Source organism: Macaca nemestrina, chromosome 10, assembly GCF_043159975.1.
Source record: "Macaca nemestrina isolate mMacNem1 chromosome 10, mMacNem.hap1, whole genome shotgun sequence".
Classification (NCBI taxonomy): Eukaryota; Metazoa; Chordata; class Mammalia; order Primates; family Cercopithecidae; genus Macaca; species Macaca nemestrina.
Genome location: NC_092134.1, coordinates 114,920,546 through 114,946,364, shown reverse-complemented (window position 1 = coordinate 114,946,364; position 25,819 = coordinate 114,920,546). Strand labels below are relative to the sequence as shown.

Below are 25,819 nucleotides of genomic sequence, written 5' to 3'. Positions count from 1 at the left end.
CTATTTTCACTCTTGATAAATAAGCTTATAAAATCATGACTGAACCAGCTTTAAACCATCATACTCATTTTTTAACTGAGTGAAATTATTGCGGCAGGTAATGCATTAATGAACATAATATAAGGAAACATGTAAAATTCTATTATGACTTAATTTATGTCTTTATTTTGTTGTATTGGCCAGTACTTTTGCAAATCAAAACATCTCTCAAGCCAGAGGAGAAGACAGTAAGAACAGACATAAGGAACATTTTAGTTTAGGCTAGTGTCCTGCCTCTTAGAAGTGGCATTGTGTAAATCTGAGCTTTGAACAAGAAAGTTTTGGAAATTGTATTGCTCTTAAGAAATAGAGTTAGTGTGGCTGGATAAGAAAGTCACATTTATGCAAATGTTTCTTCTTCCAGAACCTCATACCTGTTCTGGTTCATCTCCATGTTTATTTTACCAAGAAATTTCTCTGTCAAGAGAATTTCCTTGCTGTTGTGAAAAAATTTTTCTACAGCCTGAACTATTTTTCCTATTTCTTTTCACCTTGCTTTTTTTCATCCTTCTCCTTAATTTGCTTGTCATCACAATGAAGTATGTTTTTTGAATCAATTCTTTCTCATTCTCTTCATTTATCTGAAGGTTCTGTCTTTTACCCTTATTAACCTCTCAACTTTTATTGCTGTATTCTAGTCAGACCAGAACATAACTTCCACTACATCAGTTACTTGGCACCATTTCACCTCAGTTTATTATTGCCAAATAATACTTTGTGTCAGCATTTTCAACTATGGTTACTTATCCAACCCTTGGATCTCTTTGAGTCTACTGATTATCTCCACTGGAAAGGTGGAATTGAAATGTGGTCCACATTTTAACTGGCCATCTCCTGGGGCTGTATTTTTCAGAATATCCTGAGCTACATTTGCTGCAATCTGTTGCTATTCAGAGTTTAAGTTTCAGGAGAAAAAAAAACAATAGAACACTCTGCCTGTTATTTTTGTGGTAATCAAACTTGTCCACAGTTCTTGAAAAGTACTATGTTTCAAATTTCAGGAACACCAGCATTAGCTGTAAAAGTTGCAGCAATTTATTGGCTAGTCATAGAAATTTTTTGAACTTTTAACTATGTGTATTTTCATTGATGTTTATTAAAAACACTTTGCTATCACAGACATTTGGCATAAATCTGTACTCTTCATTATAGTTTTGGGGGGAGAGAAGATTTGATCAGAAAACTTTTTCAAAGTACCTAAGTGTTATAAAGGAGTCAAAAAGGTACAAATAAAAAGAAAAGGTCAAGATATTTTTCAAATGAAGGAGAACTAACAGGATTTATCACTAGTAAACCTGCTGTAAAAGAATTGTCAAGGGAAGTTTTTTTCTAAAAAAAATTCTAAAAAAACAGCTGCTAAAAAGATTTCCCTTTCTAGAAGGGAAATTATAGCAGAAGGAAACTTAGAATGGCGGGAATAAAGAAGGCACAATGTGTAGGGTAAATATAACAGACTTCTCTTGAGGTTTTAAAAATTACATTTGTTAATTGAAAGAAAAAAATTAACATTGTTTTATGTGATTCTCTGTAGAGCATATACAGGTTTGTTTTTTTAAGTTGAATTCTCTGTCACCCAAGCTGAAGTGCAGTGCTGTGATCATGACTCACTGCAGCTTCAACCTAGGTTCAGGTGATTCACCCACTTCAGCCTCTTCACTAACTGGGACTACAGGCATGTACTACCATGTCCAGCTAATTTTTTTCTTTTTCTTTTTTTTTTTTAAGAGATGGGGTCTCACTCTGTTGCCCAGGCTAATGTCAAACTCCTGACCTCAAGATATTGATACTATACAGTAGACTATAAGAAATTAAGTATTTGTATCATCCCTAGAGCAACACAGATTTTTCCCTAAAAACCTACACAGATTATTTTCAAAAGCATCAGTACATTAAGGTGGAATACTAAAAAAGATTCAGGTAACCCAGGAACAAGAAACAGAATAAAACAATAGTAAACCTAAATTTTATTTTATTTCATTAATACAGCAATAATTAAATGTCAATGATCTAAGCTGATTTAAATCTAAAAACTAGATAAGAAGCTGTGGCTTGTAATTAAAGATAGAAATTTATTCACGACCTACAGTTTGCTTTTTTCATATGTAAATTAATAAAAGTTTAATATCCTACTTCTCTATTTCAGTTCTAGGCACCACTGTCAGTTAACCCTAAAGATTTTTGTGGGTGAAACCATTTTGATTACCGTTTTGCTCTGCTGCCGGATATGGTAACCAAACTCTTTGTTTCTGGATGTTAAATCTTTCCGCTTGTGCTTTAACTACATCCTAACTCCCATCATCTCCATTGAATTTAAGGAGCCAATTTCTTTTTTTGAGATGGAGTTTCACTCTTGTTGCCCAGGCTGAAGTGCAATGGCACAATCTTGGCTTCCCGCAACCTCCGCTTCCCGGGTTCAAGCAATTCTCCTGCCTCAGCCTCCCAAATAGCTGGGATTATAGGCATGCACCACCATGCCTGGCTAATTTTGTATTTTTAGTAGAGACGAGGTTTCTCCATATTTATCAGGCTGGTCTCTAACTCCCGACCTCAGGTGATCCACCCACCTCGGCCTCCCAAAGTGCTGGGATTACAGCCATGAGGCACTGCCCCTGGCCAGAAGCCAATTTCAATGGGCGTATCCTTTATCACTCCTGACCTGTGATACTAGCCATTAGAGCTTTTCAAGAATAGTACCCCCTGCCAATGATTTTTTTTTTTAAGCCTTAATGAAGAGAGTGTCCTCTGGGTCCTTCCAGAGAAGATAGGATGTGAGTGAGTAAGTTATGTGTAATTTCACCCCTTGATACCATTCCTTGATACCATTCCCTGTATACCAAGGAAGGATATTCTGGCATTTCACTTTGGTTTAATATAAGTAAATCCTGTGTCTAGGCATTAGTTAACAAACCAAGTGACTACAAGTGATAAGTAACTTTTACCATAGACTGTCAATTACCTTGGCAATGGAAACATTATTGCCTTTTGATCCAGTCAGATCAGAGAACAAATTCCAGATTTCCATCCCTAAGATTCTGTGTCTCCGCTACCACTTCTGGTAGCAAAACGTGTCAATATGAGGTAGACTTAATGCAACGTAGCCATGAGAAATAATGCTCCTACAAACATTACAGGAATAAGGAATTTGATCAAGGAATTGCATTTACACAAAATACGGGAAGAGTTAGGGAAGTGAAAGAATGAAAGAAGAAGGAGAATAAAAAAAAATTCACTAACCACATCACTCTGAAGCCATTATTGCTAACAAGGTTATTGTAGTGCCAGTTAAGTCCAGGTCACCCAAGACATACACACCCCTTGGCCCCACTTGGAAAACTGTGTGATACGACTATTGGATTAGGGGGTTCTCAAAGCCAAAATGGATTTATCAGCAATGACCTTACTGCCTGGTACCCAGCTTCGAGAGGACCAAAAACGATGTATGTGTCTTGCATTCCCAGGTCCCTCTTTCTTCTTTTACCCATATCTAAGTTGTTTAAAGGAGAAATATCCTTAGGTTTAAGCCATATTCTCTCTATTCTTGAAGGACCACAGACTCTATACCCCTGCGGAATTTTCTGGAAGCCTATGGGAAAGGAGGAAAGAAAAGCTTCATGGTTTCTTAATACGGGTGCCTAAATTACTATGATAACTGGTCCAGTAAGGAGAAGGGGCACCTGAATTCAACTTGGGGGCTGGGCAAGGTAACCAGTGAGGTAGGGTAGCTAAGACCCTTCAGGTTGACTTGATACATTGTGATCATGGCTTATACTTCAGATGTGTTGCTGGAATAGATATAATTATTATTCCCCTAAACACAAATGCCAGTGAGAATAGTCCCATTGAGGACATGCTAAATGTAGAGAGGTAGTAGTATGACATGTAAAACAGTCCCCAACCTGTCTCCGTCTCCTGCTTATGTGGTACCTGGCCTCTGACTACAGTATTAACCTTTACTTGAGCCCTGTGCTCCTGGAAAACAGTGATAGTTAAGAAATCTCTCCCTCTTGTTATATTTCAGGAAATGGCTTATTGCAAAGAACCACTAGAACTGTGAATAACCCCTTCATTTACCTATGATTAAGCCAGACTCAGACCCTCCAAATCCTATTCTTTGCCTCAGGATAATTAGTTGAACTATTTCTCCTCATAGACTAATCTGAACAAAATGCCCTTTAACTTGGTAGCTAAGACCCTTCAGGTTGACTTGATACATTGTGATCATGGCTTATACTTCAGATGTGTTGCTGGAATAGATATAATTATTATTCCCCTAAACACAAATGCCAGTGAGAATAGTCCCATTGAGGACATGCTAAATGTAGAGAGGTAGTAGTATGACATGTAAAACAGTCCCCAACCTGTCTCCGTCTCCTGCTTATGTGGTACCTGGCCTCTGACTACAGTATTAACCTTTACTTGAGCCCTGTGCTCCTGGAAAACAGTGATAGTTAAGAAATCTCTCCCTCTTGTTATATTTCAGGAAATGGCTTATTGCAAAGAACCACTAGAACTGTGAATAACCCCTTCATTTACCTATGATTAAGCCAGACTCAGACCCTCCAAATCCTATTCTTTGCCTCAGGATAATTAGTTGAACTATTTCTCCTCATAGACTAATCTGAACAAAATGCCCTTTAACTTGACCCAATTTTATGCTTCTCCCTTCCCGGTAAACCGCTGGACTTTGATCCACCCTCAGCCTGAACCAGCACTGGACTGTGGAATAGTCCCCCCTTAACTGCCCCTCCTGAAAATTGGCTAGCCACCAGGAAGGACATTTCCTGTTCAACTGTCCCGTTAATGTCACCTGCTCCTCTCCTCCACACTAGTTTTTTTCTAGCCTGTTTATTCCTCCCTGTAAGAGAAAAAGAGAAAAACCTGTTTGTATCTGATCTTTGAGATGCTTGCAGATCTTACCTTTGAAGCATTCTCCTTATTGCAATAGTCTCCCTGACCCTATTGCAATAGTTCCTCTCTCCCTGTTTGTATTCATCCATTGGGGCTGCTATATATAGCAAAATACCATAAGCCAATAGCTTATAGACAATAGAAATTTATTTCCCGTGGTTCTGAAGCCTGGGAAGTCAAAGATCAAAGTACTGGCAGATATCATGTCTGGTGGGCACCTTCTCACTGTCCTCACATGGTAGAAGCAGCAAAGGAAACTCTTGGGCCTCTTTAGAGGTACTAATCCCACTCATGAGGCCTTCACCTTCTTGACCTAGTCACTTTTCAAAGGCTCGACCCATCATCGTTCATGTTAGGATTTCAACATATAGATTTGTGGGATTGGGAGGGACACAAGCATTCAGAGCATAGCGCTATTTTAATAATCATTTCAAATATAGTCATTCTGTACCTAGTCTGGATTTTTGTTTGTTTTGCTTGACCTCATTCACTTGGGTAGGAAAAAAATCTCATAGACTCTCATTGATAGCCCCAGGGGTAAGGCTAGGGCAAAGAGAGCAGAGGCACTCATTTACTGTGAGGTAAGAAATCTGTTTCAGATCACCTTGTGTGCAATTCAGGATAAAATTAATAAAGGTGAAGAGTTAAAAATCCAATACTAAGATGTAACTCAGGAGTCAAAAGAAGAAATGAGAAAGATCAGAGCATAATTCAGAACGTAATGAAAACAAACTATACATAGAAACTTGTGGTATTCAGTCAAGACAGCATGTAGGAGAAAATGCAAGTATTACCTTTCTTGCATATATTAGGATAAAAAGCTGAAAATTAGCAAGGTAAGTGTCCAACTGAAAGAGAAAGAAACAATAAAGATAACAGCAGAAATTAAGAAAACAACCATACCATAGAATAAACAAAGCCCAAAGTTGAGATTCAAAAAGAGTATGGTCAAAAAAAAGAGAGTTTTGACTATTGATTGAATTATTTAAAATTTAAATTGTCCTTTAAATCCTTCAAACTTAATCCTTTAAACTTCAAAAAAAGTTTAAATTTGGCTAACTCACGCCTGTAATCCCAGCACTTTGGGAGGCTGAGGCGGGTGGATCACCTGAGGTCAGGTGTTCAAGACCAGCATGGTGAAACCCCGTCTCTACTAAAAATAGAAAAAATTAGCCAGGCGTGTTGGTGGGCGCCTATAGTCCTGGCTACTTGAGAGGCTAAGGCAGGAGAATCGCTTGAACCTGGGAGGAGGAGGTTGCAGCGAGCCAAGCACTCCAGCCTGGGCAACAAAGGTGAAACTCTATCTCAAAAAAAAAAAGTTTAATACATAATTTAATAAATAAATTTAAATTGCTAAACAAGGTCTCACTCTTGTCTTCCAGGCTGCAGTGTAGTGGCACAATCACAGTTCATTGCAGCCTTGACCTCCTGGGCTCAAGCTATCCTCCCACCTCAGCCTCCCAAGTAGCTGGGATGGCAGGCTTATTCCACCAGCTAATTTTTGTATTTTTAGTAGAGATGGGGTTTTGCAATGTTGCCCAGGCTGATCTCAAACTCCTGGGCTCGACCAATCTGCCCATTTCGACCTCCCAAAGTGCTGGGATTACATGCATGAGCCACCACACCTGATTTGACTCAATGGTCAAAACTCTTTTTTTTGGAGACGGAGTTTCACTCTTGTCTCCCAGGCTGGAGTGCATGGCGTGATCTTGGCTCACTGCAACCTCCGTCTCCTGGGTTCAAGCGATTCTCATGCCTCAGCCTCCTGAGTAGCTGGGATTACAGGCACCAGTCACCACGCCTCGCTAATTTTTATATTTTTAGTAGAGACAGAGTTTCACCATGTTGACCAGGCTAGTCTTGAACTCCTGACCTTAGGTGATCTGCTTGCCCCCGGCCTCCCAAAGTGTTGGGATTACAGGCATGAGCCACTGTGCCCAGCTGTCAAAACGCTTAATTAGCCCAGTGTGGTAGTGCATGTCTGAAGTTCCAGCTACTCAGTTGGGAGGATCGCTTGAGCCTGGGAGGTACAGGCTGCAGCTAGCCATGATCGTGACACCACACACCAGCCTGGTGACAGACTTGTCGACAGACCCTGTCTCAAAACAAAAACAAAAGGCAGTAATAAAACTTTCTAGCTACCAAGCCTAGAGAGTTTTATTAATGAGAATAGTGAGTTAGTGAGTGAGTTTTGCTAAATATGCCATGTTTCTTTGAATTCCAGTTTTATATAGAAAGTATAAAACTCTTGCCAAAATTTTACAGTATCAGTACAAAAATTAAAAATAACAACCAGGTCTCACTCTTAAACATGGAAAAATAGCAAATTAGAGACAGTGGGTATTAAAAATTACATGTATCCCAATAAATGTGTGTTTAATCTCAGGAATGCATGGCAGTTCTATCTTTAGAAAATGTAGTTTTTGTATTTTTGTCAATTTAGAGATGCCCTTTTAAAAAACATTGTAAATTGGAATGTTCAAAGGGCAGCTGTTTTATTTTCTTCCTTGCTGAAACATAAAATAATGTGTTTTAAAATTGATAGAATCTTTGATTTGATCAAATATAATAATGTAATTTGCCATTCTAACAGATCAAAATCAGAATCAGTATGATCATCTATCTTGATTTGCGAGAAGCATTTGATAAAATTCAAAATCCATTTATGAAAAAGCTCTTGACAAAGGAGAAACAGCAAAGAATTTTTAAAATATAAAGGGTATGTACAAAACTATAGTAACCATCTTACTGGAAGGTCAAATTTGTTCCCTTTCAGCTTGGGAATAAGACCGAGCTTCCTATTAAGACCACCACATCTACTCATCTTTGAGGTGGTGATTCTCACCGACACATCTAAGCATGAAAGAAATAAAAATTGCAAGAGAAAAAGGTAACAAAACTCTCATTACTTAAAGATGATATAATTACATAGAAAATCAAGAAGATTCCATGGATAGGTTTTGGGAAGGTCGTTGGACATAAAAACAATATGTAACATACCAGCAACAAATGATAAGAAAAACAGGTGTTTTTTTTTTTAAGCACATTTTCAGTGACATTAAATAATAAGGATTCAGGAATACAACGAATATAACAAAAATGTAAAATGTCTAGGGATACATATAACAAAAAAAATTATAAAACTTCATTTAAAACATTTTTAAACAAAGTAAGTAGAAAGTGATACCATCTTTGTGGAACAGAGTCAGTATTGTAAATGTGTCAGTTTTCTTCAACTGCTCCACAGATGACACAATTTTAACTAAGATTCCAGTTGGGATTTCTGTGGAACTTGATGAGTTAGGGCCAATAGTAATCAAGATAGTCATGAGGAAGGATAACAGAATGGCAAAGCTTGCTTTAATAATTTGTGCAGGAATAGACAAATACTGTACACCAGTCTCTAAATAGATCAAAACCAAATTCACACAGACATGAAAAGTTGATTTATGAGAGATGAGGTTGCAGTCCCTGGGGAAAGAATGGAAATGGTGCTAGAATAATTGGTTTATATATGTATTTGTATATGTGTATATGCCATTACATTAAAGTCAATGCCTGTGGAGTTGGGAGGAGTGATCAAAATGTTCTGGAATTAGATGTGATGGTTGCACAACTCTGTGAATATACTAAGAACCACTGAATTGCATATTTTTAAAGCATGGTATGTGAATAAAATCTCAATAAAACTGTTATAAAAATATTTTTAAAATACCAGCACTTTGGGAGACCGAGGCGGGCGGATCATGAGGTCAGGAGTTCGAGACCAGCCTGACCAAGATGGTGAAACCCCATGTCTACTAAAAGTACAAAAATTAGCCGGATGTGGTGGCACGTGCCTGTAATCTAAGCTACTCAGGAGGCTGAGGCAGGAAAGTCGCTTGAACCCGGGAGGCAGAGGCTGCCGTGAGCTGAGATGGCACCACTGGCACTCCATCCAGCCTGGGCGACAGAGCGGGGTAGGGAGTGGGGTGGGGAAAAAAAATTAAAAAATCAATGCCGGTCAGGCTCAGTGACTCACACCTGTAATCCCAGCACTTTGGGAAGCCAAGGCAGGCAGATCATCTGAGGTCGGGAGTTCTAGACCAGCCTGACCAACATGGAGAAAACCCGTCTCTACTAAAAGCACAGAATTAGCCGGTCGTGGTGGTGCATGCCTGTAGTCCCAGCTACTCGGAAAGCTGGGACAAGAGAATGGCGTGAACCCGGGAGGCGGAGCTTGCAGTGAGCCGAGATCGCGCTACTGTACTCCAGCCTGGGTGACAGAGCGAGACTCTGTCTCAAATAACATAACATAACATAACATAACATAACATAACATAACATAACATAACAAAAATAATAATGCCAGGCGGATCGAAAACTTACATGCAAAGGGCAAGTGTTGAAGACCAGATAGCAATATTTCACCACAAGAGGGCAGTTTGACCCTGAACTGTTTTTTTTTTGTTTGTTTGTTTGTTTTTTTTTGTTTTTTTTTTTTGAGAGGGAGTCTCACTCTGTCGTCCAAGCTGGAGTGCAATGGCACAATCTCGGCTCACTGCAACCTCCACCTCCCGGGTTCAAGTGATTCCCCTGCCTCAGCCTCCCGAGTAGCTGGGACTACAGGCGCGTGCCACCACACCGGCTAATTTTTTGTGTTTTTAATAGAGACGAGGTTTCACCGTGTTAGCCTGGATGGCCTTGATCTCCTGACCTCGTGATCCGCCTGCCTCAGCTTCCTAAAGTGCTGGGATTACAGGCATGAACTTTGGTTTTATACAGGAAGTGGTTGGAGGAAATGGTTGGAAAGGATGTTTCCTGACTCAAATACTACTGGGGATTAGCTAGCTTGGTAGCAGCAGCTACAAGTTAAGATTACCCTGGAATCCAATCAGAGCTGGTGTTATGATTCTAGTGTCAGGAAGATACCTGGAGCCAGTAACATGAATATGATGACCAAATGTGTATTTCATCTGAAAGCAAAACAAAATATTAGGGACACAACTTCGTGGTATGTGTCCATTTAGGCCCACCATAAAGAAGTGAAGCACTGGCATCAACCACAAAGAAAGTTGTGTGAGCACTTTCTCTGGTTGATAAATTATCTTCTATGTGCATGTGCATGTGTTGTGTGTGTTGACAGACCACACATGAGAAATCTGCCACTTCATAGCCAAAGGACAGTCCTATATGAAAATGCAGTATAAAAATATGATTAATAATACAGGCTTTTGTGCCTCCCAGCCCCAGCATTGCCACTGAATTGTGTGACCTTGGGCAAGTTACCTATGTTTCAGTGCAACTGTAAAATGAGGATAATATTAGTAACTAACTCATGGCATTTTTATGGAAGGTAAATCAGTTTATAGATGAGCAGGAGTCCAGTATCATCCTTTTTAAGACATATCTGGTTTTTATAGGGTCAGACCAGTGAATTAAGTAGGCACGTGATGGGGATCACAGTGCCTGCAACTTTTGGGTCTTTAAGGATGACTTTAATGTCTACCATAATCCCAGGCAATATTGTTTTTAATTTATAATATATTATAATTTTTTTACATTTTTACAATTATTTATAATATTTGTCTTTTATGTACAATATTGTCAATGCAGTATTCTTTTAAAATTTACTATATTGGCTGAGACAGGATGAGAGGGACAGTTTCGGGGTTTCCACTTGACTTTCCCTACTTCCCATAGCTCTTACACCACTGGTTAAGAAAGCAGTGTGCGGGTTGTGCTAACTACAAAGTTAGTGACCAGGGAAATAATCAGTGATGGGTCATGAAACCAGTGGACCAGTGGACCTACTGTGAGTGGGATCTTTGCAAGGACCCCATGTATTATCTGGCAACCATAACCCTCTTCCCCAACAAGGTGACCACTGATAATGCCCCTTTGAATTAATCCTGCATTAATTCTTAGGTATTAATGTCAAAAGAGACTCTGCCACCAACACTCCTCAAAATGCCTTGGCTTGTCTCTTTCCCTTGTATACAGTAACCTGAGTAAATGGCCACAAGTCTCTTTGGGATAGGTATGAGAGAATCATTGTAAACACTTGTGTTATAGGGTTTTTCTCATGCAAGATCCTCATTGTTATTCAGTCATTGGGTTCTGAATCTGAAAGGGTCTCAAGTTCTGAAACAGGGAAGAGATCATGACTTTTTGTTGGGAAGTGCTCTCAGGATTTTAGTCATCTGTTGTATATCATATGGCATACTCTTTCTTGTCTGGCTTCTTTCATTAAGTACAATGATTTTGAGATTTACACATATTGTTAGTGCATCAGTCTTTATTTTTGAATAGCATCCCATTTAATTGATTCCATTGATTGCAATGCTGCCCATCTCACTTGCTCTTAGGGACTCATGTTCTCTTAATCTTCATAGCTCTCCGAGGGTCAGAAACTCCATTACTTGCTACTCAGACTTTGCTATTATTAGAGTAATTAAGCCTATTTTGGTTCTGATGATTTAGGTTTGCCACCAGGCACCTTTTGTTTGGGGATCCTGTTATTCTCATTGCCATCAGGTAGCGTAGTTTGGTACCAACATCAACCATCAGCCTTAACCAGTGGTGTCTAGAACCAGCTCTCACAAGATGGATTTGTTCTCATCAACTCTCACAAGATTGTTACATTTGTAGAAATTTTATGAACCAGTTGTTACCCAAGATGTTGAATGTAATATGACAGGAGAATGATCCATCACTATGTCGATATACTCTCCCTTATCCAACATTATTCTCCTTGACTGCATTTTCATGTTCCAGTCTCATGTGTATTTTCTCAGTTCCTGCCAGTATATCCTAACTAGGACCTGCAGCACTTTTTCCTCCATAACAGGCCCAGCACCCCCAAGCTGTGTTATATCATGATTGATCCTAATTTATTATTGGGTAGCCAGAATATGAGGTGGGAGTTGCACTACTCTGTTCTCACGTTGCCATAAAGAAATACCTGCGATTAGGTAATTAATAAAGAAAAGAGGTTTAATTGGCTCACATTTCTGCAGGCTGTACAGGAAGCACAATGCTAACGAGTGCTTGGCTTCTGGGAAGGCCTCAGGAAACTTACAACCATGGCAGAAGGTGCAGGGGGAGCAGGCATATCACATGGCCAGAGCAGGAGCAAGAGAATGAGGGGGAGGTGCTTTTAAACGACCAGATCTCACAAGAACTCACTCACTATTATGATGACAGTACCAAGACGATGGTGCTAAGCCATTCATGAGAAATCTGCCACCATGATCCAGTCACCTCTGATCATGGCCTACCTCCAACGCTGGGGATTTTTTATATGAGATTTGGGTGGGGACACACATCCAAAGTGTATCAGGTGGCACAGGTGGGTGGGTGGGGGGTGGCATCTATCTTGCAAAGCAGAGGACTTGGTATCATCTTCCAGGAAATGGGTAGAACGTTTAAGAGAGGGAGAAGAGAAGGCTGCTTGTGCCAGCCCAGAGGAATCAGGGGAATTGCGATTCAAGATTTTCAGTATATTAACCAAGAGGACCCATTCCAAGTCTTAAGATCACAGTCCTTCTCATCAATACCCTCCCTGACCTTGATGAAGCCAACTTGCCTGAGTTGAGAATCACATATTTTAGAGCTTGTTCACTACTCTTGGAATTAAAGGCTGAATCTGATCCTTAGTTTTTTCTGCCTCCAGACTACAAGAGATGAGCATCTGCTGCCAAAGAGGCCTTCTAGCTTTCACACTTTGCCTTCAATCGATGATTAATACTCTTAGCCTTTCATTTTTCCCCCAAAGTATTCATTGATAGCATTTAGCAACCATCATATTCCAGTTTTTTGTTTGTTTACAGATTTATTGAAGTATAATTGATGACAATAAACTACATATGTGTTTGTATGTATGTGTGTGTAGTGCACAATTTGCTAAATTTTTGTTTGTTTTTGTTTTTGAGACAGGGTCTTGCTCTGCCACACAGGCTGGAGTGCAATGGCGCAATCATAGCTCACTGCAACCTTAACCTTGCGCATTTGGTAAGTTTCGACATATATCTATAAAACCATTATCAAAATCAAGACAACGAACATTTCATCAACCCCAAAAGTTTCCTCCTGCTCCTTTTAATTTTATCCTTCCTTCTACCCCCAGCCCCAGGTAACTCCTGATTTGCTTTCTGATAGGTTAGTTTACATTTCTAGAATGTTATATAAACGGAATCATACAGCATGTATTCTTTTTTTTTTTGGTCTGGCTACTTTCATTAAGTATATTGATTTTGAGATTTATATATCTTGTTGGTATATCAATCTTTTCATTGTTGAATAGTGTATCCCATTTAATAGATCTATCAAATGTGTTTATCCATTGACCTGTTGATGGACATTTGGGCTATTTCCAGGTTTGGGCTATTATGAATAAAGCTGCTATGAATATTTATATACAAGTCTTTGTGTGGACATGTTCCCATATTTCTGAAATAAATATGTAGGAGTGGAATGGCTGGGATATTTGGCAAATGTATTTTAAGTTTTCATGAAAGTGCCAATCTATTTTCCAAAGTCATCGTACCCTTTTGCGTTCTCACCAGCAGTGTATGAGGGTTCCAGCTGCCCCACACCTTCACCAGCACTGGGCAGAGTCTTTTAACTTTAGCCATTCTAGTGGGTGTATAGTGGTAACTCACTGTAGTTTTTTCATTTCATTTTTAAATTGAGGTATAATTGACATACAATGAACTGCACCTATTTAAACTGTACAACTTGATGAGTTTGACATATGTATACACCAATGAAACCAACACAATCAAGATGACAAATATATTGATCATCTTGATGATATTGATGGTAAATATATAAAGTTTTCTCATACCCCTATGAAATGCTATCTTCTCTCCCCTCCTTGCTCCTACTTCCCTACCCCAGACAACCAATCTTCCTTCTATCGTTGTAGATTAGTTTGCATTTTCTAGAGTTTTATATAAATGGAATCTACAATATGTACTTTATTTGTATCAATAGGTCATACCTTTTTGTTACTTAGATATTTGTTACTGTGACATATTTCACTGTATGGCTAAACCATTATCAGTTTACTTGTTGAAGGACATTTGGGTTGTTTCTAATTTTTGCCCAACACAAATAAAGTGACTATGAACATTTACAAAGAAGTATTTGTATGGACTTAAGCTTTAATTTCTCTTAGGTAAATACCTAGGAGTAAAATGGCTGGATCATATAATAGGTGTATATAGTATTTAATTTTTTTAAAAAAACTGTAAAATGTTTCATAGTGGTTGTATGGAAATAAAAATGAGAAACAAAATAAAACAAATGTATATTCCAAAACATGTTTAATGTTTCACTTCCAGAAAAAGGGAACACTTTACAATAAGTGAGAACATATATATCCACATTTTGAAAAAAACTCCAAAACAAAATGCATTTTGACACAAGATAATTGGAAATATTTCCATAGTTGTAAGAGTTTATTGTCAAAAATGATGTATGTCCATCTATAAAACTCTCCTATCTGAAGATTTAAAATGTTGCTAAAACAAATTTATCTGCTCTAGTTTTAAGTATTTTCAAAGTTAGTTTTGAACCTATTTGTTTAAAATATGAAAATGCAAAACCTTTTGTTGCTTCCAAGAGTAATTTATTGACATCAGAGAAGATATAAATTTATTACTTAAAAAATTTCCCTTTTTTGCTCCTCTTTCTTTTTTGTTTTGTTTTTATAACTGGAAAAATACTTGTACATATTCATGGGGTACATAGTGATGTTTCAGTACATATACTGTATACTGATTAGATCAGGGTAATTAACATATCTTTTTAATTGGTGAATGAACTGAAAAATTAATACTCTGATTTAGTAAGTGAAGCTAACCTTTCCCTTTGAATCCATACTTCTCAGCAGGATTGTTTTTAGCTTTGAGGGCCATTAACATCAAATATTGAAGTAAACTAAACTTATAACCAGACCATCATATCATTTTATCTCATAAAATGAAGCAAGTATTCCCATCACTTCTAGGAACACAACTGAACAGTATTGTTTGCTAGTGAAAAAAATTTGAGTTTTCAAGTGAAAACTGGAATTTTGGAAAACTTGTATCCTCCCTATGAGCTTGACAGCTTCCCAATATTTAGAGACTTTTCTGATATATTTATGATGAGACCAGTGATAATATTAACAATTGTTATTTTTGAAATATTGCTTAATGAAATCCATCAATACCAACCCAAATTTTATAAAAACAAAGCATATTTTAAAACATTTCTTGAGAGGGCGCAGCTGCTCATGCCTGTAATCCCAGCACTTTGGGAGGCCGAGGCAGACAGATCACTTGAGGCCAGGAGTTCGAGACCACCCTGGATGGTGAAACCCCCACCTCTACTTAAAAAAAAAAAAAAAATCAGAATTCTTATAATATAGATGACCCTTATAAATCACATAACTCTTCTGAGAGTAAAAGAGGTTCATTTTTAAAAGAATTATCCAGACTTTTTACATTAATTATATTTATATTTTTCAGACCCCAAATTGGCAAAAGTTGGAGAACTTTTCTTAAATCACAATTTTCTTCTGCCAGAGCCAAAAATGTAATAAAACTCCTAGATACCATGGTCATATCCATAATCTTAAAATTATTGTTCTCAGCACAATGAAGAAATTATTGAGAACAAGTCCCTTCCAAAGAAAAAAGATCCAATAAGAGATTAAATATGCATTGTAATTTTAGAAGACAGTTAAGTTCCATCCTCACATAGAATGCTGTCTCAGACACTGGCTTATTCTAAATGCATCAGCAAGTAATCAAAGAGTACAGTAATTACCTATTCTTCCTTAGAACACTGCTGGAACAGATACACCCCTAGCCCTGGCTAAGGCTCTCTTTATTTATTAGATGGATTAAACTTAATTCTCTTGATTTGTACTTATTTTAACAACAGTTGATGCATAGGAATTCAGAAAGGCTTTTTCAGACTTGAGATTTAAGTGCAATGTCAGCTTTTCTTTTTCCCCCCAGTTTGGCTAAAGCAAAGCAAGGGAATTGTTGCCAAGTAAAGCACATTATGCAGAACCTGGGACATATAAGATGACTCAGCATTGCATTTTAGTCTCATGACTTTGCTGGGAATCAGATGCAGCTATCGAGAATACCAGTAGCATTGGCTTTAGGTTTAGTAGCCATGAGTTGAGTTTAGGAAAGGCAGAATCTTACTAAGTGAACTCCTGATTATTGCTGCAAGACCTTCTTGGTCAAAGCATTTTTGACAAATCATCCTTGAAAAACTCTTTACTATATGGAAAACATAAAGAACAATGAGTGAGAGCACAGGCTCTGGGTTTGAACCTTGGCTATACCACCACTTACGCATCATGTGACTGTGGTTAAGTCCCATCATCACTCCATGTCTCGGTTACCATATATACAAAATAACAATAACATACTGCTAAATGTATAATATGTATATAATATTATATTAATATAATCCTATGTAGGATTATGTGGGTTATATTAATAATACATGTAAAGGATTTAGTCTGGTACTAAATGACCAGTAAATGTTGTTTATAATTGGTTTGCTTTATTATTTATTTATTTAGACAGAGTTTCACTCCCATTGCTCAGGCTGGAGTGCAGTGGCACTCAAGTGAGTCTCCTGCCTCAGTCTCCCGAGTAGCAGGGACCACAGAAACACCACCATGGCCAGCTAATTTTTTTTTTTTTTTCCGAGACAGAGTCTTGCTCTGTCACCAGGCTGCAGTGCAGTGGCATGATCTCAGCTCACTGCCACCTCCACCTCCTGGGTTCAAGCGATTCTCCTGCCTCAGCCTCCCAAGTAGCTGGGACTACAGGCGTGTGCCGTCACAAATACAAAAATTTTTGTATTTTTAGTAGAGATGGGGTTTCACCATGTTGTCCATGATGGTCTCCATCTCTTGATCTCATGATCTGCCCACCTTGGCCTCCCAAAGTGCTGGGATTATAGGCGTGAGCCACCACGCCCAGCCTGCTAATTTTTAATACTTTTTGTAGACAGGGTTTCACCATGTTGCCCCAGGCTGCTCATGAACTCCTGAGCTCAAGTGATCTGTCTGCCTTGGCCTTGCAAAGTACGGGGATTACAGGTGTGAGTCACCATGCCAGGCTGGTTTGATTTATTTCTTAAGCCTCACAACATCCCTGTAGTTATTGTGGGGTAGGTATCTGCTATGGTTTGAATGTCTACTCCAAAAATCATGTTGAAATTTAATTGCTGTTGTAACAGTACTAAGAAGTGGAACCTTTAAGAGGTGATTAGGCCATGAGAGCTCTCATAAATGTATTAACGACATTATTGTGGCAGTGGGTTCATTATTACAGGACGGAGTTCCTTCTAAAAGGACAAGTTTGGCGCCCCATTTGTTTCTGTCTGTCTCTCAAGCTCTCTTGCTTTTCCACCTCCTGCTACGGGACGTCATAACAAGAAGACCCTCATCAGATGCTGGTACCTCGATCTTGAACTTCCCCGCCTGCAGACATAAATTTCTATTCACTTAAAATTACCCAGTCTCTAGTATTCTGTTATAGCAGCACAAATCAGACTAAGACAGTATCCCTAAGGGTAAATTGAGTTTATTCCCGAGAGTAAACTGAGGCTCAGAAGTTAATTGTCCATTGACCCAGAGCCTGTGTGTGGCAGTTCCTGTGATTCCAAACAAGGCACTTCCCAATATATCATTCTAAATCTACAAATTTCATTTATGTCTTGTAAGTGTAGGAATCAGAAACATCATAAAAGCTCAATCTCTTACATGGTCTTAGACTTCACTGAATTAAGAAGATTTGTAGAATTAATAAGTGTATGAGACTGGGTGCAATGGCTCATGCCTGTAATCCCAGCACTTTGGGAGGCTGAGGTGGGTGAATCACCTGAGGTCAGGAGTTTCAGACCAGCCTGGCCAACATGGCAAAATCCTGTCTCCATTAAAAATACAAAAATTAGCCAGTAGTGGTGGTGCACGCCTGTAGTCCCAGCTACTCAGGAGGCTGAGACAGGAGAATTGCTTGAACCCATGAGGCGGAGGTTGCAGTGAGCCAAGATCCCGCCACTGCACTCCAGCCTGGGTGACAGAACGAGACTCTGTATCAAAAAAAAAAAAAAAAAAAAAAAAAAAAAAAAAAAAAAAGTGTATGATATTGAACTTTGACTCTCCTTGAACAAAACGTATGTTATTTAATTATTGAGTTTATTTAATTTTCTGTTGACTATATGTTGTTTTTTCCTGAATGTGATAATAGGGCAGAGACAATATTGTAGAGAGTTCAGCACAGTGGCCTGAAAAACTGAGGATACTAGGAAAGTTCTTTTATATATTAATTTATCCAGCAAATATTTATTGCAGCCCCTATTGTATGCAGGCACTACTGAGATACAGCAATAGATATATCAGACAAAGTTCTTGTTCCTATAGAAATGACATTGTAGAGGGAGGAGAATAACATTTATTCCATCAATAAATACATAAAAAAGACAATTTCAGATAGTGTAAATAACAGCTAAGAAGACAATAAAGCAGGATGATACAGGAGATGGCAAGAGATGGTGAGAAGTGGGGAAGACTTAGATATAGTTAAATGGAAAGGCTTATCTTTGGAGGTGGCATATGAACTCAGTATTTCTTTTTTTTTTTTTTTTTTGAGACAGTCTCACTCTGTTGCCCAGGCTGGAGTGCAGAGGCACGATCTTGGCTAACTGCAACCTCTGCCTCCTGGGTTCAAGCGATTCTCATGCCTCAGCTGGGATTACAGGCATGTGCCACCATGCCCAGGTAACTTTTGTATTTTTTGTAGAGACAGGGTTTCGCCATGTTGACCAGTCTGTTCTCAAATTCCTGACCTCAAGTAATCAGCACACCTCAGCCTCCCAAAGTGCTGGGATTACAGGCATGAGCCACTGCATCCGGCCCTCAATACTTTGATCATTAGAGGAAACCGCTGAGCAAAGAACCAGGACTCATTCAGTGGGAACAGCAAGTGCAAAGACTCTAAGGTAGGAACAAGCTTGGCACTTTCTTGAAATAAAAAGAAAAAATAATTATAAATAACGAAACTAAAAATCCTTACAAGGCCCTTTTTGTCCATTTAAGAACAACACAGGCTTTTAATCACCAGTTGCATCAGTCATCTTTATTTACCTTCTAGAAAAAAGGATAGGAGTGGCTGAGATGCACATTTCCTTTGAAGTATTTTGAAGGAAAAAACTGGTTTCAGCTTGTTGATTCTTATTACAGTGCCAAAATGTGTACCAGTCTTTCTTCAGCAGATATTTGAGAACCAAAACTTTTATGCTTAGGATTGTTGGCACATCTGTGCAATGTTAGTTTCTTTTAAGAAACTTCACCAAGAACCTGGAATTCAGCATCCTAATTTATAAATCTGATTTCTTCTTTTTTAACTTTTAAGTATGGGGTACATGTACGGGTTTGTTACATGGGTAAACTTGTGTCATGGGAGTTTGTTGTACAGATTATTTTGTCACCCAGGCATTAAACCTCGTACCCATTAGTTATTTTTTCTGATCCTCTCCCTCCTCCCACCCTCCACCCTTCAACCTCCTGCAGGCCCTAGTATCTATCGTTCCCGTCTATGTGTCCATGTGTTCATATCATTTAGTTCCCACATATACGTGAGAACATGTGGTATTTGGCTTTTTGTTCCTGTCTTAGTTTGCTAAGGATAATGACCTCCAGCTCCATTCACATTCCTACAAAGGACATGATCTTGTTCTTTTTAATGGCTGCATAGTATTCCATGGTGTACATGTACCACATTTTCTTTGTCCAGTCTACCACTGATGGGCATTTTGGTTGATTTCATGTCTTTGCTGTTATTAATAGTGCTGCAGTGAATGTATGCATGCATATGTCTTTATGATAGGACGATTTGTCCTCTGGGTATATACCCAGTAATGGGATTGCTGGGTCAAATGGTAGTTTTGTTTTTTGGTTTTTTGAGGAATCACCGCACTGCTTTCCACAATGGTTGAACTAATTTACACTCCTACCAACAGCATATAAGTGCTCCTTTTTCTCTGCAACCTCATCAGAACCTGTTATTTTTTGACTTTTTAGTAAGAGCCATTCAGACTGGTGTGAGATGGTATCTCATTGTGTGTTTGATTTGCATTTTTCTATTGATTAGTGATGTTGAGCTTTTTTCCATGTGCTTGTTGGCTACACATATGTCTTCTTTTGAAAAGTGTCTGCTCATGTCCTTCACCCACTTTTTAATAGTTGTTCTTTTCTTATAAACATAAATCTGATCTTTAAGTGCCCATGATTATCCATGCCCATGAAAATATAAAAATTTATCCCCACTTTTTCTCTCTTCCCATTCTTTCCTCATTCCATATGTTATTCAGAAGTTTATCTTTTTTCCTTTTTACTATCTTATATATACACACACACTCAGATAATATCACACCAATATCCATTGTGTACAGTTTTCTAAATGTTTATACAAAATATCCAGAATAGGCAACCCTATAGAGTTAGAAAATTAGTGGTTACCAAGGGCTGGGGGATATGGGGGAATTGAAGATAATAGCTAAGGGCTGCAGGATTCCTTTTTGTGGCAACGAAAATGTGAAAGCAATTGAGGTGATGGATGCACAACTTTTTTAATAGATTAAAAGCCATTGAATTGTATACTGTAAATGGGTGAATTACATGATATATGAATTATATTTCAATAAAGTTATTGAAAATGCTAATAGAAAGCCAGGCGCAGGCCAGGCACCATGGCTCACACCTGTAATCCTAGCCTTTTGGGAGGCCAAGGTGAGCAGATGCAGGGAGTTCAAGACCAGCCTGGCCAACATGGTGAAACCCCATCTCTACTAAAAATACGAAAATTAGCAGGTCATGGTGGTACATACCTATAATCCCAGCTGCTTGGGAGGCTGAGGCATGAGAATCGCTTGAACCTGGCAGGCAGAAGTTGCAGTGAGCCAAGATCGTGCCGCTGCATCCCAGCCTAGGTGACAGAGCAAGATTCTGCCTGAAAAAAAGAGAAAAAAAAACATAAAGCCAGGTACTGTGGCACACACCTGTAGTTCTAAGAGCTGATAGAGGAGAAAAATGAAATAACAGTAGTTTGATACAAAACAAGGCACGAAGGGTGAAATAAAGGAATAAAAAACAGATGGGACAAACAAAGAGTAGAAAGATGGTACACTTAAACCCAAGCATTTTGATAATTACATTTAATTAGACTGAAGATTCTCCTTGAAAATATATACATTGAAATGCAAAGGGCCAAGAAATAACAAGATTGACTTTGAAACTCTAATAACTAAGACTGTGTAATGTTGGTTCAAGAATAGACACACAGATCAGTGGGACAGAATGCTGATCCTGGGACAGATCTGCATGAAAACAGTCACATGATTTGTAAGAAAGACACCACTACAATTCATCAGGGGGAAGGATGGTCTCTTCAATAAGTGGTGCCAGGTCCACTGGGTATCAATGTGGAAAAAAATTAACCCTCATTCCTACTGTATACCATAAAAAATTAATTTGAGATGGTCAAACACCTAGATGTAGGTTTAGACCAGTCCAAATGAAGCTCTGGAAGAAAATATAGGAAAATATCTTCATGACCTTAGTGTAGAGAAAAATATAATAAGCAGGACAGCAATGTACTATCTGTAACAGAAAAGATTGATGAATTATACTTCAGTAAAATGAAGAACTTCAGGCTGGGTGTGTTGGCTCACACCTGAAATCCCAATGCTTTGGGAGGTCAAGGTGGGCAGATAGCTTGAGTCCAGGAGGTCATGTCCTAGCCTGGGCAACATGGCAAGATTCCATCTGCACAAAATATTTTTAAAAAATTAGCCAGGTGTGGTGGCACATGCCTGTAGTCCCAGCTATTCAGGAGGCTGAGGTGGGAGATTAGCTTGAGCCCAGGAGGTTGAGATTATGGTGAGCCATGAATGGGCCACTGCACTTCAACCTGGGTGACAGAGTGAGACCTTGTCTCAAAGAAAAAATAATTAAGAACTTCTATTTATCAAAAGACAGAATTAATCGAGTAGAAAAGCAATGGACTGAGGGAAGATAGATATAGACATAAACATATTTTTTTGAGATAGAGTCTTGCTCTGTTGCCCAGGCTGGAGTACAGTGGCAGTCTCAACCCACTGCAACCTCTGCCTCCTGGGTTCAAGCAGTTCTTGTGCCTCAGCCTTCTGAATAGTTGGGATTGCAGTCGCACCACCACACCCACTAATTTTTGCATTTTCATTTGAGATGTGGTTTTGCCATGTTGGCCAGGCTGGTCTCGAACTCCTGGCCTCAAGTGATCTGCCTGCCTCACCTTCCCAAACTGCTGGGATTACAGGTGTGAGTCACTGTGTCTGGCCTTGAGAGGAAATGTCTTTAATACATGTATCCAATAAAAAACTCATACGTAGACTACGCAAGAGGACTCCAAAACTTCATGAAAAATGAAATTAAAAGATAAAACATAAACTATATTTCTCAACATATTTCATCAGGCTCGAGACACTTTTGTAAGTGAAGATACCAGCCATTTAGTCCACCCCTAAAGAACTGAGGGTCCTAGGAATTTAACCATGTCAATGAAGTCTTTTTTACATTATCAAGTAAAGAAAAATTGGTGCCCTTTAAAGATATTTTGAGGCAAAAAGAAGTAAGGAGGAACTAAATCAGGATTGTAAGGTAGATGTCTAATGAGTTCTCATCAAAATGCTCACAAATGGCCCTTGACTGATGAGAGGAATGAGCAGGAGCATTGTCATGGTGGAGAAGAACTCTCTGGTGAAGCTTTCCAGGCATTTTTCTGCTAACTGGCCAACTTTCTCAAAACTCTCACAATAAGCATTGTCATAATATTGGCTTTTTTTTTTTTTTTTTTTTTTTTGAGACAGAGTCTCACTCTGTCACCCAGGCTGGTGTGCAGTGGTGTGATCTCGTCTCACTGCAACCTCTGCCTCTCAGGTTGAAGCAAATATCATGCCTCAGCCTCTCAAGTAGCTGGGATTACAGGCGTTGAGCCACCACGCCTGGCAATATTGTCATTCTTTGGTCCTTTAGAAAGTCAATAAGCAAAGGGCCTTGAGCATCTCCCAAAAATGTTGCCATCATCTTTGCTCTTGTGTGTGTGTGTTTTTTTTTTTTTTTTTTTTTTTTGAGACAGGGTTTTGCTCTGTCACCCAGGCTAGACTCAAGTGATCTGTCTGCCTCAGCTTCCCAAACTGCTGGGATTACAGGTGTGAACCACTGTGCCGGGCCTTGAGAGAAAATATCTTTAATACATGTATCCAATAAAACACTCATACATAGACTATGTAAGGGGACTCCTGGGCTCAAGCGATCTTCCCACCTCAGCCACCCAAGTAGCTGAGACTATAGGCACACACCACCTTGCCTGGCTAATTTTTAAATTTTTTGTAGAGACAAGGTCTTACTATGTTGTCAGGCTTGTCTGGAATTCCTGAGAAGTGATCCTCCTGCCTTGGTCTCCCAAAGTGCTAGGATTACAGGTATGAGCCACTGTGCTCAGCCCTCCCTTGCTCTTGACCAGTTCACTTTTGCTTTGACTGGACCACTTTCACCTCTTGGTAGCTATTGCTTTGATTGTGCTTTGTCTTCAGGATCGTACTAGTAAACCATGTTTCATCTCCTATTACAGTTCTTTGAAGAAATACTTTAGGATCTTGATCCTACTTGTTTAAAATTTCCATGGAAAGTTGTGCTCTTGGGGGCACAGTGGTTCTGGCACCCATCCAGTGGAAAGTTTGCTCAACTTTAATTTTTTAGTCAGAATTGTGTAAACTGAACCAATTGAGATGCCTATAGTGTTGGCTATTGTTTCTGCTGTTAATTGTCAGTCCTCTTTAATTAGGGCATGAAGAAAATTACATTTTTTCCTTGCAAATTGATGTGAGTGGTGTGTTGTTACAGGCTTCATCTTCAGTATCACCTCATTCCTCCTAAAATGAGTTATCCGTTTGTAAACTGCTAATGTCTTTGAAGCATTGTACCCATAAACTTTTTGTAAAACATCAGTAATTTCACCATTCTTCCACTTAAGCTTCACCATAAATTTGATGTCTTGTTATTGCTTCAATTTTAGCTGAATTCATGTTGCTCTGATAAGGGCTCTTTTCAAATTGATGTCTTATCCTTCTTAGGACTTCAAACTAGATCCTGTTCAGACATGTTATATTAAGTTAGTATGAGTTTATTTTGGTGCAAAAACAAATAAATCTATGCATAGTTTTGTTTTTTTTCATAATACACATTTTCCGTGAACTTTTCCAAGGCTCCTCCTGTAAGAAACTCCTACAAATTAATGATAAAAAGACAGACAATTCAATATTCTTAAATGAGTGGAAATGTGTAACTGAAAGAAAGAGAATATCCATATGGCCACTAAGTGTAAAAGGTGTTCATCATGCTTAGGTATCAAGAAACCAAATATAAGCCATAACGAAATAATACTATACCTCCACCAGAATGTCAACAGCAAGTTTTGGTGAGGATGCGGAGCAAATGGAACTCTCATACATTGCTCATGGGAGTGCAAATTTGTACACCACTTTGGAAAAAATTCTGGCAGTATCTACAAAGTCAAACGTATGCACACTCGTTGAACCAGCAGTTCCACTCTTGAGTATGAACACTGCAGAAGTGAGTGCTTATATCCACCAAAAGACATGGATGAATGTGTTCATAGCAATTACAGTAATGGCCCTAACCTGATAAAAATTCAAATGTTCATCATGAGTGGAATGAACAAATAAATTGTGAATGAATGATAATGCTATAATAATGATACAGAAATGAGAATGAACAAACCACATTCAACAACATAGATGAATCTCATACAAAATATTAAAAGAAGACAGACATAAAAATAATATATTGTATGATTTCATTTGTATGTAGTTCAAAAGCAAGCAGAACTAATCTGTGGTTCAGTTCAGACTGTCATCATTTTTAGTGACATATTGATGGAATGGAATGAGGAAGCTTTGTGGAATGCTGGAAATATCTGTATCTTTAGTTGATGCTTATGTAAAAATTAATTAAGCTGTACATGTAAGATTTATGCACCTTACTGCATATAAGTTATCTCAAGAATAAATAAATGGGTTGGTTGAGAGTTATGTCCATATATCAGTAGACAGAATGATGGTGAATAAAATAAGCTTGATATTTGATTTTATAGGTATCAATAAGAATTCTTGGGTGGAACATGTATGTGGAATATAGAATTTAAGTGAAACTTTGGTTAAAAATATGTAATATGCTGGGCCTGGTGGCTCACACCTATAATCCCAGCATTTTTGGAGGCCAAGGCAGGCAGATTGTTTGAACTCAGAAATTTGAAACCAGCCTGGGCAACATGGCGAAACCCTGTCGCTACTAAAAATACAATGGGGGTTTGTATTTTTATATAGGGAAGCATCTTTTAAAAAGTAATTAATTAATTAATTTTTAAAAAGTCTTGCTGCATTGCCCAGGCTGGTCCTGAACTCCTGGTCTCAAGCGATCCTCCCAGCTACTCAGGAGGCTGATGTAGGAGGATTACTTGAGCCCAGGAGGTTGAGGCTGCAGTGAGCCATGATTGCGGTACTCTAGCCTGGGCAACAGAGTGAGACTCTGTCTCAAAAAAAAAAAAAAAAAAAAAGTAATATAATGTGAGTAATAATAGTAGTGTAGTAGTCAAAGTTCCTATTTGCAGAAAAAAACAACTAGAAAACAAAAGTGAAGGGTATTTGGGCTATTTGCATTTCCTAAATAAATTATGTCATACAGAATATCATCATCATAAAAGATGTCAATATATTTTCTGGGGAGAAAATACCATGTTTGTATATTTCAGTG

At 38.6% G+C, this 25,819-nt stretch overlaps 1 pseudogene; it reads left to right on the top strand.

Moving 5' to 3' along the window:
• Nucleotides 1-6: 6 nt before the first annotated feature.
• Nucleotides 7-25,819, top strand: part of LOC105492162 (liprin-beta-1-like) — a 120,098-nt pseudogene continuing 94,285 nt past the window's right edge.